Genomic DNA, 9,354 nt, shown 5'->3' on the forward strand with positions numbered 1-9,354 from the left:
TAAATGTCAGCAAAATGAGAAAACAATGACATTTGGGAGCTCCTTACCCTCCGAGTAGAGAACGAGATCAGCCGCCATATAACAGAGAAGTTAAACTGTTATTGACATGTTATTTCATTGTTATTGTTTAGAAAGAGCTGCAGACGCTTATGTTATATGTCACACTAGAGGTTGCTGCTGCTGTGTTGAATGTCATGCCTGTCATAGCTCTTTTGCTTCTGCAACGCCAGCACGCTGTCTAAAATCACACACTTGAGGGGAATGATGCCGCTTTGCTTCATAAAAATGTAAAGCCAGCATAGAGACGGGACTTTATAGCATCTCTATATGCTGGTCTCCATATAAAAAGGGGCTGATGTGTGTGTTTCTCACAATACACTGTATTGCATGTCTCTGTCTTGAAATGACCCCCTGCCCAGCTCTCAACGGCCCATCGTCTAGTTGTAACTGGCCCCACAGAGCGCAGTGGAGGAGAAGACGGGTATGGCTGAACAACAGCTGGCTGCTGAGAGGAGGTAAAGGGAGGAGAGAGGAGGCCAATATCTAATGTGGCTGCTGCAGTAACAAAACACTCTGACCATACTTGGCTGCTCTTGAGCAAAAACCACATAATCTGTGAAATATCAGACTTTCACAAACCAGGAAAATGTGTTTTTAGGTCGAGTGCCATTTATTTTTTATGCATTACAGTATGAAATCTAGAGCTACAGGCTGACTTCATTGTACCGATGTGTGTACACTGGCAGGCACGAGTGTATTTACAGTTGAAAACAAACTCACCTCCTAGTCTTTCAGCATGTTAAGGACATATAGACACCTCCCCCAGGCTTCCCATGTCCCTTCCACTTACATGAACCTACAGTCTGACATGCTTTTGTCTGTCTGGCCCATCCCTGCAGGGCTTGTGAACACTGTTTCTGTACCGTTGGCCTCAAATGGAGCACAGGGCCAAAGGCCGCCTCCATTGGCCCATTATAATTCACATTATCATGCATTGTTGTTCCCTATTACTGTTAATCAGCTCAGCCTAAGGAACAGCTAAGGACGGACAGCTAAGGGTTACTGGCAAACTCCAGTCTAAACACATATGGAGACATGGCAGGATGTACAGAGTGTGTGTGTGTGTGTGTGCGTGCGTGTGTGTGTGTGTGTGTGTGTGTTTGTGTGTAAAGAGGAGGTGGAGTTGTTTTTCCTATTCCACATGAACGGCCCTTCAAAGTCATCATTACGAGTGGGAAATTTTGATGATACCAGAGTTGCTGAGTTGTGATGTTTGCGTGACATTTCCTGGCAGCAGAAATGACGGAAAGCATGGAAACAATGCTAAAAAACTGACAGTAAAAAAAAAAAAAAAATTATTATTTTGGCTCAAGTAGCTCTCATTTACTTTTAGTAGTTGCTCATTTTAGTTTCTGCATCTGTTAGCTGTAGCAAGCAAGCAAACTGAGCTATAAACAACATAAGAATAACCTTATTTTATAACACAAGTTGCTGACTTCATTATCGTCATGAATGCATAAACATGGCGGGCAAATGTGAATATTTGATCCATGGTAAGAAACTTTTTTTTTTATCAATTCATATATTAAATATCCATTTTTGGGCACATGCTAAGTGTAATATGGTATTAATATGGAAAATATAATATGGAATAACAACTTCCCAACTTGCAAACTACGACCTGCTGACATCACATGAAGGCAGCATATGCACCAAATTAATCCAGGATCTGTTTTCAGCTGATAGTGTGTAAATAATTTGCACAAGGAGGGTGCAGCAGGCAGGCAAGCAAGCAGGTAGACAGACAGACAGGCAGTCAGGCAGGCAGTCAGGCAGGGCATGAAGATCCACTGGGTGCCAGGGGGAAGACACGCTGGCATCCCTCCATCCTCTCTCTCTGGCTCTTCTCCCTCCTCCTCCTCTAGTCTGTCACTGTCCATGAGGGGGCCCAATGAGGGGGAGGGGTGAGGGGAAATTGCCAATTTCTAAGACACCCCATCCCCCACCCCAGCAGCTTCCCCCGTTGGCACTGATACAGATGCACACATATACACAAACAATGTGTTAACCCCTTCTCTTTACCCAGTAACTGTGGAGCTGTGCGTCACATCTCATTCTAAGCCAATGTCTCCAGAGGGTCAGTGTGAATCATCACCATCAGTGAGTAAATTCTGTCTTTTTTGGGCCTGTGGCCCCTAAAACCAAGCTATGGGGCCCTTGTCACAAATTGCAGGTGTACATCGTTTACATGTGGGATTCAGCCAAAAACTCAAATAATACATGCACAGGGTTCCCACACATTTTCCAGGACAAAATTTCAAAACTTTTCCATGGGTTTTAGAGGACCCATAATAAATAAATATTATTTTTTTATTCATTGCTTATTTATGGCATTTTGTTCAAACATCAGATTCAAACTCTGTTCAAACATGAGCTGCGTTACGTCCGCTACAGAAAATACATTTGCTGTTATGTTACACTATTTGAAGGGTTATCCATAGAAGTTTACTAAAACAATTTCTCTACACAGCAAAATTCCATTATATTTTCCGAAACAAACCATGATTTTTAAAAATTCTATGACTTTTCAGCTTTTCGATAACCATGGCATCCCTGCATACAAATAGTCGCTGGGTATCCCAGTAGCTACACAGAAGGGAAACAGGGGAAACATGTTAAATTTAGCATTTTGAAACCTGGATGGACATTGCTTTTCTTGTCTTGCATTTAAACACTTTTCACAAGTATTTTAAATATTTAGACCTTTTACTTACTTACTTATTTTTGGCAAGAAAATGTCCCCAAAACTGCAAGATTTTTTATTTAGAAGTTACTAAAAAAACAGGAAAAAATTCTAGACACAATATTTTAAATGATCATAATCACATATTTAAAATTATGTTAGAGAATTATTATCATTTCTAATCACTTTCTTCAAGTCACTTCCTTGTTTGTTTTTGTTTTATACCCCCCCCCCATTTCTTGCTCATTTTTTCTGAAGTTGCTCATTGCCTTCTACCCTTGCATTTAAAAGAAATCAAGTGAATATTCTAAGATTTCAAAGGGTTGCAGGAGAACAACAAATACATGACAGCAAGTTTTTTTTAAATTTAAATTGCTTTGTACATAAAATATAATCCTTGTTTTACAGCGTTGCTGGCGCTGTCCTGACGCGTTTCATGGACGCAGCAGATTCCATCAGGCCATCCAGTGGCATATAATAACACTGCAACCTATTGGTTCTGTCCTCTCATGTTCTCAGCTGACGACCTCCAGCAGTCTTCCACGAAAACGCAAAAGGTGGCTTCTGGCATCACAATCTCACACCAAAAGCACTAACACTAGCGGGGGTATTTATTTTACAAGTTTGGGATGAGAACGGGTGAAATAAACTATTTCACTCTCCAATGAATGAATGAAATAATGTACACTGAGAGCAAAACCAAACATGTATTCATCAGTTTATTGGTGGTACCATGTGAGCCCACAGGAAAGTCAATGTATTTCTCTGTTCAGACAAAGAGCACATGGTGTTACACTGCACCATATTATTCATCACTGACACACTCACATAAAAGAGCCTTTTGTGTTCATAGCCAGCTAACCGGGAATGTTCCCATGTTACCTGCAAGATGCAATCATTTTTTAAAGAACATGTTTTAGTCTAATGTTCAAAGAACATTTTAAGGATGTTTATCATTTAAAGCAATGTTCCTATCAGCTTAAATAACTGAGACGTACCATTATAACTGCAACATTCTGATGATGTTTTGGTGATGTTGAGAGGTGACAGGTCATAGAATGTTCTTTTATAAAATGTTCCCACAATGTTACATGACAACAAAGGCAGGATATTTTTAAAGAAACATTCAGAAAATGTTTTCAGAATGTTGTTAAGGCTTGAGATTACAGGAAATTTGTTTTATGAAATGTTCCTGTAATGTGAAAAAAAGTCAACATTTTGATGATGTTTATAGAGAATGTTACCATTCAGGGACCTAAAAAAACTCACCGCTGAAAACATTACATTGCATTATACCATTCTCAGAGCGTGTTTAGAACCAATAATTGTTAGCTGGGTATGTATGTATGCAGTTCTCCTGTCAGCATGTCTCCAACAGTGTCCTGATTGTTTCATGTCCTTCAGTGTACTCATCACATGAAGTCCATCGCTCCTCTGCTTACATCACACACTCTTTGCATAACCAACACAGCTCAGAGAGCTATCAAGACTCATCTCTCTCTCTGAAGCTTTCTTTCCCTAATTCCTTCAAAGAGAATACCAATTGAGGAACATGATGGAGAGATGCGAGGAGATAGTTGTCTGTCAGATATCCTGAGAGGAGAGATGGTGAGGACAGGCTTATCTCCAAACTCCCTCTGAATCCACATCTGATTTATTCATCTGATCTATTTTCTTGGAAGATCTGCGTGGCTGCGTGGGCTTCAGGGTGGGTTTGAGTTTGGTCCCTGTGGGGGAATTACTCAGAGTAAATCAAATGTTGCCTACAGGTTGGTAGAGATTAACTAGAGCAGATGTTTCATACTGATAATATGCCTAAACAAACACACACAAACCCTGTGCCGTTAACGACACTGCTGACACACTTAGCAGCCACGTGTTGTGTTGGTTTAATTCCCTTCTCTTCCCCTCCATGCAGTTGCCTTTTACTCTACTTAGGGACCTGTGACTAAATGGATTTGCATCTCTCTTCCCAAAGGGGTGTCATCCCTCCATCTGCAGCTAAACAAGGCCTCTATTTAACTTAACAGAGACAGATAGCAGCACACACAGAGGATGTGTGTTTATGCAGTCTGTGACACCGCTGATGCTAACGTACCGTACAAACACACACACACACACACACACACACACACTGAACAAACACACGTGAATCACTCGAGGTTCCTCGCCCGCATTTGCCTCCATTCATGGCAGACGCCTCCATTCAGAGGCTTCAGGCCCAATTAGCACCTGCCCTGTCCTCACAGAGCTCACTGGCCTCCTGCTGTACAGGACGTGTGATGCTGAGACACGCTCCAGCTGAACCAACAGGAACAGCACACACACACACACACGCACGCACACACACACACACACACACACTTGAGGGGAAGAACGTCATTTTGTCTTACTGTAACTTACTCAGGAAGACATCTATTGAAGCTGATCATGCACATTTAAAAATCACTCTTACCAACACCTGTTTATTTTTAGAGATGATACTTTCTTCCCAAAACATGGTAAAAAGGCAATGAGCACCTTGGTAAGAAATGTTCCAGAAACTGCAAGAAATGGGTAGATTTAGATTTATTTATTTATTTATTTATTTTTAGAATGCCAGGGAAAAAATGTCTCAGGAAAAAGCAAAAAAGATGTTTGAAAAAAAAAACGATATTAATAATTATAATAATTATATATTTTAAATTATGTTAAAGAATAATTATGTTAAAGAAAAATTAAAACAAAACAATAATCACAAAAAAACAAAAGAAAACAAACAGTACAGCTCAGTTTGAAAGAAATGAACGGAAGGCCATAGGAGACAGTCTGCTTTACAAACAGATGAAGGTTCACAAAAGTCCAGATTCAAGAGAGTCCTTGTACAAAAATGGAGGAAGAGTCAGGTCCAAGATAGTCCAAAGAGGGCAGCCAGACTTTATAAAACTGGTCTACTTTGTCCTGCAAAAATACTAGTAAGATATTCCAGAGGAAGCAACCCAAATATAACCTTACACCAACCTTTAATAGAAGGGGCCTTATCACTAATCCACTGTAACAATATATTTTTTCTGGCAGCAAAAACTAGGATGTTATACAATCTTTTGTTCCCTACAGTGGTTAAATGTCTACTTCCAAATATTTTCCCCATTTCACACAATATGTCAGACCAGTATTTCTGTAGTTTATAACATTACCATAGACAATGAGTTAAGGTACCTATTTCAGTCTTACATTTCAGACACAGACGAGAAAGTGTCGGGTTAAAAGTATGTCTTCGGTTAGGAGATATATGCAGTCTATGTATTATTCTAAACTGGATTGCCTTTGTACCAGTACAGATGGATATTTTTTTAGCATAATCCCAAATATCATTCCATCTCTCCTCGCTAATAGTCACTGACAATTCCTTTTCCCATACATCCTTAACCCTCTGCGTATTAGTGGAAGACATGTCACATAAGACATCAATGAACAAGCTAAGAGAAATCTTCCCTTGATATTGGAACTTTCTCAATCTCAGAGATCTCGGGGTTTTCTATAAGGGTTGTACTCTTAGTGATATAATGCCTTATTTGTCAAAAAAGAAAAAAATCTTGCTTTGGGAGCTCTTCATCAGCTGTTCAAATGAGCCTCCCCTCTAGACGTCGGACAGATCGGCATGCCTTCAGCATATTTATGTTATCGGGTTGGTACAGTTGTCTCTTATGCTTTTAAAATTCTTAAAAAATAACAAATCTTGTAGTCGACCCTTTGCTAAAGATGATTCTATGTCTAGCCAAATAGAGGTGGCTTTGTCCTGTATCCATTATATTATATTATAATATTTGGCAAATCTAAACCGCCCATTTGATCTGGCAGCTGCAACATTGACATTTTTAATCTAGGCCTACGTTTACTCCATATAAACGAGCTGAGCCAGCTATTCAGATCTTTTAAGACCCTATTTGAAAATAATATAGGAACCATTTGAATAAAAAGCAACCTGCGTAACACATTCATTCTTATCAGGGTTATTCTACCTTACCTAAGAAACAGGGAGTGAGTTCCAGCGCTCTAAGTCTTGTCTTATTTTCCTAAATAATGGAACAAAATTAGCTTTATACAACTACAATTTTGCGGGACAATGGTGCTTTTAATTCTTTCATTTTAGCATCCACCCTGCCATTTTCACATGAGTCTGACACTGGTGCACTCATTCCAGTGCAGGGAATGGGGCTGCAGACTTTACGGGTTCCTCAGCATAAAGTGATGTTGTCCTGTGATCTGTTTCAGGGGGAAGTGGCTGTTGCAATGCGCTTAGCTCAGTAAGCCTGACGGGAATGCCCCTGAGTTCCGGAGGCGTTTGCTCAGCCCCTGGTTAGGCGTGTGCGGTTGATGGTGCTGCCCCTCCGCTTATCATTGTTACAGGAATGTGCCATGAAGCAAGCACAATAGACCGATATGACTTTCTCTGAACATGAGGATGATGCTTCACAGCAGGATGTGTCTTGTATTGATGTTCCTTGTTTCGGTTTCACACAGTGAGCGGGTGACGGAGCAGCAGGCTATAGCTCTTGGAATATGTGGAGTGCAACCGTTTGGTGAGGTTAAAAATCATGCCCAGTGCTATTTCACTCAAAATGATGTGTTAATGACGAAGTGGGTGCCTAATGGGGAGGATTTTGTTGGTGAACCCATTTAAGTTGTTGTGCCTTCCAGATTTCGTACTGTGGTGTTGCAGGTTTCCCACGATGAGTCTGGCCATTTGTGCATCAGGAAGACCTACAACCGCATCTTGAGGTATTTTTTCTGGCCTAGGCTTAAGCGTGCTGTGTCTACCTACATTAAGTCGTGCCATACATGTCAACTAGCAAGCAAACCGAACCAGAGCCTAAAGCTAGGTCAGACCAGGGGTCCAACTTTTCATCTGTGTTTTTTTGCACAGGTGTTGAAACAACTGCACACATAACTCACAAATCAGGTGTCTGCGTACCACACTGAGCCAAGGTGCTCTGAGCGTTTTTCACCAAACGCTTAAATCTATGTTGCGTGCATACTGTACCCAAATGAACAAGAGGGGGAGGAGGGGTTACCGTGGTTGTTGTTGGCGGCCAGGGAGGTGGTGCAGGAGAGCACTGGGTTTAGTCTCAATGACCTTGTGTTTGGTCATACGGTGCAGGGTCCCCTAGCTCTTTTGCAGGACAACTGGGCAAAGGCCCAGCCACCCCAGAACCTCCTTGATTATGTTAATGGTTTCCGGTACAAGCTGTACTGAGCACAGGAGGTGGCTAAGGACAATTTAGTCTCTGCATAGGGAAAGATGAAGAAGTTGTATGATCGCCAGGCTGAGAAGAGGGTTTTTTTTCCTCGGAAATCAGGTACTCGCCCTGTTGCCCCTCGTTTCATCTCTATTCCAAGCGAAGTTTTCAGATCCATACTCTGTGGTGAAGAAGGTGTCTGATCAGAACTATGTGATAGCTACTCCCAATCGCAGGTCACCTACTCAGCTTTGTCATGTTAATTTGTTCAAGCCATACTACCCTCGGGAACTGCGGGCAGTCAACCAGGAGAGCCAGGGGTCCAGCTTTCGTCCGGTTTGCTTGGTGGTGCCGGTGTCCCCTCATCATGTGGTGGCAGGGCATGGGGAGGAGGATGTGTCAGCTCCGGATGATGCTGTGCTTTACGGTCACCTTAAAAACTCAGAGACTCTGCAAAATCTGGATGGCTTGCTCAGCCATTTGGATGGGCCTAAACGACAGCAGTTGGTGGGGCTACGCATTTGGTACAACGTGTATCCGTGTCTGTTTGGTGACACACCCACTATAAGTCGTACGATCCATTTGATAAAGTGTGAGTGAGCATGACATTCATTATGTTGGGGATTATGTAAAAGCCAATCAATCCAACAGGGCCGCATGGTGAGGTGCAATAAAGAAAAATAAAATACAGTGGTGAATGATATGAACGTGCAAGTACTCATTTGACTTAAGTTGTACTGAACATTATGGATACACATATATATAAAATAAAGGCACTTTCCTTTTTCTTTTCGGCGTTTGTGCTGAGTCAGTAATCCAGAGTTTAAACAAGAGAGTCCACAAACGCCGCCGCTTCCTCCAGTGAATCAAACCTCTTTCCTGTTGACTGTAACCCTGAATATGGCCAGGTTCATCTTCTTCAGCTGCCCCTTCACATCATCAAAGGCCTTACATTTCCTGGCCACTGTCGCCAAATAGTTGTTGAAGAAATAAGTCTTTGGTTCCGTGCGTGCAGGTGGGTCCAGTTCCACACCGAGACGACGGGCTGCATTCATGATGCACTGCTTGTCGCTGAAGTTGTGAAACTTTATGATGATCGGCCTGGATTGTTGATTGGGGCCGGACTTTGGTGCTGAGGAGCGGTGCTCACGGTCCAGGTTGGTTGTCATTTTAAAATAATCAGGTATCCACTTCTCCATAAAACTCACAGGGTCTGTTCCCTCAGTACCTTCCGCTAACCTGACCACACGTACATTACACCTGCACCCACGATTATCCAGGTCATCAGTGTGCTCCAGCATTCACCTCACTTGTTTCTCCAGACTTGTCGTTTTAGCCTGTAATGACTCCGTCGTGGTCTCCACACTAAATCCTGCTCTCTGCCTCTCTGAC

Source organism: Plectropomus leopardus, chromosome 18 (assembly GCF_008729295.1).
Source record: "Plectropomus leopardus isolate mb chromosome 18, YSFRI_Pleo_2.0, whole genome shotgun sequence".
Classification (NCBI taxonomy): Eukaryota; Metazoa; Chordata; class Actinopteri; order Perciformes; family Serranidae; genus Plectropomus; species Plectropomus leopardus.